The sequence below is a fragment of the Schistocerca gregaria genome, unplaced genomic scaffold, assembly GCF_023897955.1.
Source record: "Schistocerca gregaria isolate iqSchGreg1 unplaced genomic scaffold, iqSchGreg1.2 ptg000700l, whole genome shotgun sequence".
NCBI lineage: Eukaryota > Metazoa > Arthropoda > Insecta > Orthoptera > Acrididae > Schistocerca > Schistocerca gregaria.
Genome location: NW_026062079.1, coordinates 20,001 through 27,500, shown reverse-complemented (window position 1 = coordinate 27,500; position 7,500 = coordinate 20,001). Strand labels below are relative to the sequence as shown.

Genomic DNA, 7,500 nt, shown 5'->3' with positions numbered 1-7,500 from the left:
AGTCTCGCCTGCTCTGAGGTCGTTGTACGAGGTGTCGCACGCCACACCGCCAGCCGGCTGTGCACGCTACCGAGAAAGTACCGGTATGCGAACCGCCAGGCGACGGGCGCGCATCGCACGTTTAAGGAGACGCGGCCGGCCACACAGGCGACCACGACACTCCCACGTCTCCGAAGCGGGACAAACGCCGCGCGCTTCAGTATACGTAGCCGACCCTCAGCCAGACGTGGCCCGGGAACGGAATCCATGGACCGCAATGTGCGTTCGAAACGTCGATGTTCATGTGTCCTGCAGTTCACATGTCGACGCGCAATTTGCTGCGTTCTTCATCGACCCACGAGCCGAGTGATCCACCGTCCTGGGTGATCTTTTCCTTTTCAGTCTCCCACTGTCTCTTTCAAGACAGTAGCATTTGCGGGACTGAGGCGTCTGACGGCCCCTGTTCCACTATTTTTTTTGTGTCCAACGGCCTCACAGCCGATGGGCGTCGTACGGCTCCACACCGGAGCGGACAGGCACTCGGGCGAACGTCATTCAAAACCGGCGCCAGGCGCCAGGTACCGCAGGCCAGCCGCTCCAGAGCTTCAGCGCTCGTACCACACAACAACAACACTTCCGCTAGTTTTGAGAGGCACGCGTGGTTCCGCACGCGGCGCACGGCCACTGCCGTACAGGTAGCGTGTTGCGCGACACGACACGCACATCGAAAGACATGCAGTCTAGTCGGTAATGATCCTTCCGCAGGTTCACCTACGGAAACCTTGTTACGACTTTTACTTCCTCTAAATGATCAAGTTTGGTCATCTTTCCGGTAGCATCGGCAACGACAGAGTCGATGCCGCGTACCAGTCCGAAGACCTCACTAAATCATTCAATCGGTAGTAGCGACGGGCGGTGTGTACAAAGGGCAGGGACGTAATCAACGCGAGCTTATGACTCGCGCTTACTGGGAATTCCTCGTTCATGGGGAACAATTGCAAGCCCCAATCCCTAGCACGAAGGAGGTTCAGCGGGTTACCCCGACCTTTCGGCCTAGGAAGACACGCTGATTCCTTCAGTGTAGCGCGCGTGCGGCCCAGAACATCTAAGGGCATCACAGACCTGTTATTGCTCAATCTCGTGCGGCTAGAAGCCGCCTGTCCCTCTAAGAAGAAAAGTAATCGCTGACAGCACGAAGGATGTCACGCGACTAGTTAGCAGGCTAGAGTCTCGTTCGTTATCGGAATTAACCAGACAAATCGCTCCACCAACTAAGAACGGCCATGCACCACCACCCACCGAATCAAGAAAGAGCTATCAATCTGTCAATCCTTCCGGTGTCCGGGCCTGGTGAGGTTTCCCGTGTTGAGTCAAATTAAGCCGCAGGCTCCACTCCTGGTGGTGCCCTTCCGTCAATTCCTTTAAGTTTCAGCTTTGCAACCATACTTCCCCCGGAACCCAAAAGCTTTGGTTTCCCGGAGGCTGCCCGCCGAGTCATCGGAGGAACTGCGGCGGATCGCTGGCTGGCATCGTTTATGGTTAGAACTAGGGCGGTATCTGATCGCCTTCGAACCTCTAACTTTCGTTCTTGATTAATGAAAACATACTTGGCAAATGCTTTCGCTTCTGTTCGTCTTGCGACGATCCAAGAATTTCACCTCTAACGTCGCAATACGAATGCCCCCGCCTGTCCCTATTAATCATTACCTCGGGTTCCGAAAACCAACAAAATAGAACCGAGGTCCTATTCCATTATTCCATGCACACAGTATTCAGGCGGGCTTGCCTGCTTTAAGCACTCTAATTTGTTCAAAGTAAACGTGCCGGCCCACCGAGACACTCAACAAAGAGCACCCTGGTAGGATTTAAACGGGGTCCGCCTCGGGACGCGAAAGCACCCCTTCGGCTCGCCCCACCGGCAGGACGTCCCACGATACATGCCAGTTAAACACCGACGGGCGGTGAACCAACAGCGTGGGACACAAATCCAACTACGAGCTTTTTAACCGCAACAACTTTAATATACGCTATTGGAGCTGGAATTACCGCGGCTGCTGGCACCAGACTTGCCCTCCAATAGATACTCGTTAAAGGATTTAAAGTGTACTCATTCCGATTACGGGGCCTCGGATGAGTCCCGTATCGTTATTTTTCGTCACTACCTCCCCGTGCCGGGAGTGGGTAATTTGCGCGCCTGCTGCCTTCCTTGGATGTGGTAGCCGTTTCTCAGGCTCCCTCTCCGGAATCGAACCCTGATTCCCCGTTACCCGTTACAACCATGGTAGGCGCAGAACCTACCATCGACAGTTGATAAGGCAGACATTTGAAAGATGCGTCGCCGGTACGAGGACCGTGCGATCAGCCCAAAGTTATTCAGAGTCACCAAGGCAAACGGACCAGACAAGCCAATCCGATTGGTTTTGATCTAATAAAAGCGTCCCTTCCATCTCTGGTCGGGACTCTGTTTGCATGTATTAGCTCTAGAATTACCACAGTTATCCAAGTAACGTGGGTACGATCTAAGGAACCATAACTGATTTAATGAGCCATTCGCGGTTTCACCTTAATGCGGCTTGTACTGAGACATGCATGGCTTAATCTTTGAGACAAGCATATGACTACTGGCAGGATCAACCAGGGAGCTGCGTCAACTAGAGCTGAGCAGCCGGCCGCCCGGGAGTGTGTCCCGGGGGCCCGCGCGAACACGCAAGCGTCCGCTCAATTATTCTGCAAACAGGAGGAGGCCGAGCTCCCCTGCACGATACACCTCGAAACCCTCTCAGGTCCCGGCGGCGCGCAGCGCCGTCCTAGGTACTTGGTCGGTTTCGAGAGAGGCGCAATCGCCCGGAGTTAGGCGAGTAGACGGTTTTAGTGCGAACACCCTTGCTCCCAACTGAGCTTGCCGCTGCCGACAGAGGCCCGGGAGCGTGCTGTCGTGGCATTGCCGGCGGGAGACAACACGCGCCACCTATGGTGACCGGCAGCTCCAACGCCAGCGCCACACAAGGGCAAAGCCCCACTTGGGTGCAGAAGCGAACTCTCCCAGCACAGCGCACGCGCCAACACGTCCGCACAACTGCGATACAAACCACCTGCGAGAACCGCTGGGGCGACCGAGCAGCAGACGGCGTCGCGGCGCCGAGTGCCAGGCGGCGGCGCATCCTCAACGCACACAGTCCTCAATCAGACCAGCACACTGCAGATGTCCACCGCGCTTCGCACCGGGCTCGGCTGAACCAACTTTGGCCGCCAGGCGCCGCGTGCAGGGTGCGCCGCAGCGTAGCTGCGCCGCCTGCCGGGCCCGTCGGCTGGCGCTCCTGCCACTCGGCGCCCCCCACCAGCCGCCTGTTGCGCGTGCGCCCACGCAGCGCGCGGCCAACACGCCGGGCGGCCCCCCTTCACCGGCCGGGAACAGTCCCACCAAGCCACCGCCGCGTATCGCTTCATACCCACATGGGCCTAGTCACGCGTGTGGATGTGGCGGGTACCGCTGAAACAACCGGTTAATAGCTGTACCGATCGTCGCCATCACAGATTCACCTCCAGCGTGAACAACCGCTCAACAACGGATTTCCAGTTCATTTGCGTATCTTGGGCAGTAAACGTAGATGTCCACCTACATTTGCGAATTCAACAATTCTTGCATGCCAGGATGTCATGTGTCACGACACGCTACATCAGACCACATACACACTGCGACATGTGCAGAAGAGAACACGTGGAAGGTGGCCCGCGCACGTATGCGATGTACCTTCCGCGATCCACTGTCAACCGGCATCTGCGGCATGTCCCAGATATGGAACGCGGTCCACCAGGGTAGCACTTTGTGTGAGGCAATACGACAAAGTCGGAATACACGCGTCACTACATCAGACGGCTCACGCTGACCTGACCTGACCTGACTCACCGCACCACCACCCCCAGCGACCCAGGGTGACATACAATGCGTTCGTACGTTCCTCCCACACGCCTCTACGGCGTACCACAGTGCAACCTAGCTGTTATTGGGAGACGAGACAAGTAGCATCAAGCACAACATATGGAAATTGAGATTCGACACCGTTGGGCACAGCCAGCGTACGGTCACACGTATCACACTACTTCACTCTGTACGTAACGACCGATGATCGGTACAGCGTGTGGGTTACGCGTACGACATCAGCGGACAATGGACACAGACCATACCACGACGTACACTGAGGGCGTCGACATCTGAATGCAACTGAACAGCTGCGAGGCTCATTTAACACTCAAACGCCAGACCGACCAGCTTGAGAGGACAGAGACACAAAGAGGGGGACAGAGGGGGACAGAGGGGGGGGAGGGGGGGGGTCGGCGATATAGTCCTATTGCAGTACAATTGACAGTGGATAGCAGGAATATGTGGAAAGTAAGCAACACTCGCAAGACATCTACATGAGGATAACAACGACACCAGAGATTCCGAGCAGTGAACTATGTTAGGCAAAGGGACAACGTGGGTTAGGTTAAGGGACAACGTGGGTTAGGTTAAGGGACAACGTGGGTTAGGTTAAGGGACAACGTGGGTTAGGTTAAGGGACAACGTGGGTTAGGTTAAGGGACAACGTGGGTTAGGTTAAGGGACAACGTGGGTTAGGTTAAGGGACAACGTGGGTTAGGTTAAGGGACAACGTGGGTTAGGTTAAGGGACAACGTGGGTTAGGTTAAGGGACAACGTGGGTTAGGTTAAGGGACAACGTGGGTTAGGTTAAGGGACAACGTGGGTTAGGTTAAGGGACAACGTGGGTTAGGTTAAGGGACAACGTGGGTTAGGTTAAGGGACAACGTGGGTTAGGTTAAGGGACAACGTGGGTTAGGTTAAGGGACAACGTGGGTTAGGTTAAGGGACAACGTGGGTTAGGTTAAGGGACAACGTGGGTTAGGTTAAGGGACAACGTGGGTTAGGTTAAGGGACAACGTGGGTTAGGTTAAGGGACAACGTGGGTTAGGTTAAGGGACAACGTGGGTTAGGTTAAGGGACAACGTGGGTTAGGTTAAGGGACAACGTCGGTTAGGTTAAGGGACAACGTCGGTTAGGTTAAGGGACAACTTGAGTTAGGTTAAGGGACAACTTGAGTTAGGTTAAGGGACAACTTGAGTTAGGTTAAGGGACAACTTGAGTTAGGTTAAGGGACAACGTGGGTTAGGTTAAGGGACAAATTGAGTTAGGTTAAGGGACAACTTGAGTTAGGTTAAGGGACAAATTGAGTTAGGTTAAGGGACAAATTGAGTTAGGTTAAGGGACAAATTGAGTTAGGTTAAGGGACAAATTGAGTTAGGTTAAGGGACAAATTGAGTTAGGTTAAGGGACAAATTGAGTTAGGTTAAGGGACAAATTGAGTTAGGTTAAGGGACAAATTGAGTTAGGTTAAGGGACAAATTGAGTTAGGTTAAGGGACAAATTGAGTTAGGTTAAGGGACAAATTGAGTTAGGTTAAGGGACAACTTGAGTTAGGTTAAGGGACAACTTGAGTTAGGTTAAGGGACAACTTGAGTTAGGTTAAGGGACAACTTGAGTTAGGTTAAGGGACAACTTGAGTTAGGTTAAGGGACAACTTGAGTTAGGTTAAGGGACAACTTGAGTTAGGTTAAGGGACAACTTGAGTTAGGTTAAGGGACAACTTGAGTTAGGTTAAGGGACAACTTGAGTTAGGTTAAGGGACAACTTGAGTTAGGTTAAGGGACAACTTGAGTTAGGTTAAGGGACAACTTGAGTTAGGTTAAGGGACAACTTGAGTTAGGTTAAGGGACAACTTGAGTTAGGTTAAGGGACAACGTGGGTTAGGTTAAGGGACAAATTGAGTTAGGTTAAGGGACAACTTGAGTTAGGTTAAGGGACAACTTGAGTTAGGTTAAGGGACAACTTGAGTTAGGTTAAGGGACAACTTGAGTTAGGTTAAGGGACAACTTGAGTTAGGTTAAGGGACAACTTGAGTTAGGTTAAGGGACAACTTGAGTTAGGTTAAGGGACAACTTGAGTTAGGTTAAGGGACAACTTGAGTTAGGTTAAGGGACAACTTGAGTTAGGTTAAGGGACAACTTGAGTTAGGTTAAGGGACAACTTGAGTTAGGTTAAGGGACAACTTGAGTTAGGTTAAGGGACAACTTGAGTTAGGTTAAGGGACAACTTGAGTTAGGTTAAGGGACAACTTGAGTTAGGTTAAGGGACAACTTGAGTTAGGTTAAGGGACAACTTGAGTTAGGTTAAGGGACAACTTGAGTTAGGTTAAGGGACAACTTGAGTTAGGTTAAGGGACAACTTGAGTTAGGTTAAGGGACAACTTGAGTTAGGTTAAGGGACAACTTGAGTTAGGTTAAGGGACAACTTGAGTTAGGTTAAGGGACAACTTGAGTTAGGTTAAGGGACAACTTGAGTTAGGTTAAGGGACAACTTGAGTTAGGTTAAGGGACAACTTGAGTTAGGTTAAGGGACAAATTGAGTTAGGTTAAGGGACAAATTGAGTTAGGTTAAGGGACAAATTGAGTTAGGTTAAGGGACAAATTGAGTTAGGTTAAGGGACAAATTGAGTTAGGTTAAGGGACAAATTGAGTTAGGTTAAGGGACAAATTGAGTTAGGTTAAGGGACAAATTGAGTTAGGTTAAGGGACAAATTGAGTTAGGTTAAGGGACAAATTGAGTTAGGTTAAGGGACAAATTGAGTTAGGTTAAGGGACAAATTGAGTTAGGTTAAGGGACAAATTGAGTTAGGTTAAGGGACAAATTGAGTTAGGTTAAGGGACAAATTGAGTTAGGTTAAGCTATAATCTGGTACAGCCACAGTTAGGTTAAGCGATAATCTGGTACAGCCACAGTTAGGTTAAGCGATAATCTGGTACAGCCACAGTTAGGTTAAGCGATAAACTGGTACAGCCACAGTTAGGTTAAGCGATAAACTGGTACAGCCACAGTTAGGTTAAGCGATAAACTGGTACAGCCACAGTTAGGTTAAGCGATAAACTGGTACAGCCACAGTTAGGTTAAGCGATAAACTGGTACAGCCACAGTTAGGTTAAGCGATAAACTGGTACAGCCACAGTTAGGTTAAGCGATAAACTGGTACAGCCACAGTTAGGTTAAGCGATAAACTGGTACAGCCACAGTTAGGTTAAGCGATAAAGTTGGTTAAATTTGGTATTGTGTGGGAAGGGGGCAGAGAGAGAGGGGGGGGGGGGGTGGATAGTGGTGGCAGTACACGGATGCCTGAGTCACCGTCAGATACGTCACGTCGGTTCGATGCTTGTAGCAAGAGGCTGGCGGATGTGTGTCTCTCACTTCTGCAATTTTTCATGTGGTATAACACGAGGGCGGGGGATGATATTTGGTGCCCCTCTGTGTAGGATGTGTGTTGGTGGTGTTGATTTATCTGAGCAATGGTAGTTGTCGGAGGAGTGGGGTATTGTGCTTTTATAGGTGGACCTACTGCTCTGGTTATCATAGTGTCGACGGTGCAATGTGGCAGAGAGGATGCACTCGACATTGTCGCATTCCAGATGTTTACG

At 51.0% G+C, this 7,500-nt stretch overlaps 3 non-coding genes across 3 annotated transcripts in view; all 3 read right to left on the bottom strand.

Moving 5' to 3' along the window:
• Nucleotides 1-22, bottom strand: part of LOC126320082 (large subunit ribosomal RNA) — a 4,222-nt gene extending 4,200 nt beyond the window's left edge. The window contains exon 1 of the ribosomal RNA XR_007557847.1: nt 1-22. This exon is cut by the window's left edge and continues 4,200 nt beyond it. This is a non-coding gene — a ribosomal RNA (large subunit ribosomal RNA).
• Nucleotides 23-210: 188 nt separating this feature from the next.
• On the bottom strand, nt 211-365 carry LOC126320079 (5.8S ribosomal RNA). The gene has a single exon (XR_007557844.1). It is a non-coding gene; the product is annotated as a 5.8S ribosomal RNA (ribosomal RNA).
• Nucleotides 366-727: 362 nt separating this feature from the next.
• Nucleotides 728-2,620, bottom strand: LOC126320081 (small subunit ribosomal RNA). Its single transcript, XR_007557846.1, has one exon. It is a non-coding gene; the product is annotated as a small subunit ribosomal RNA (ribosomal RNA).
• Nucleotides 2,621-7,500: the final 4,880 nt, after the last annotated feature.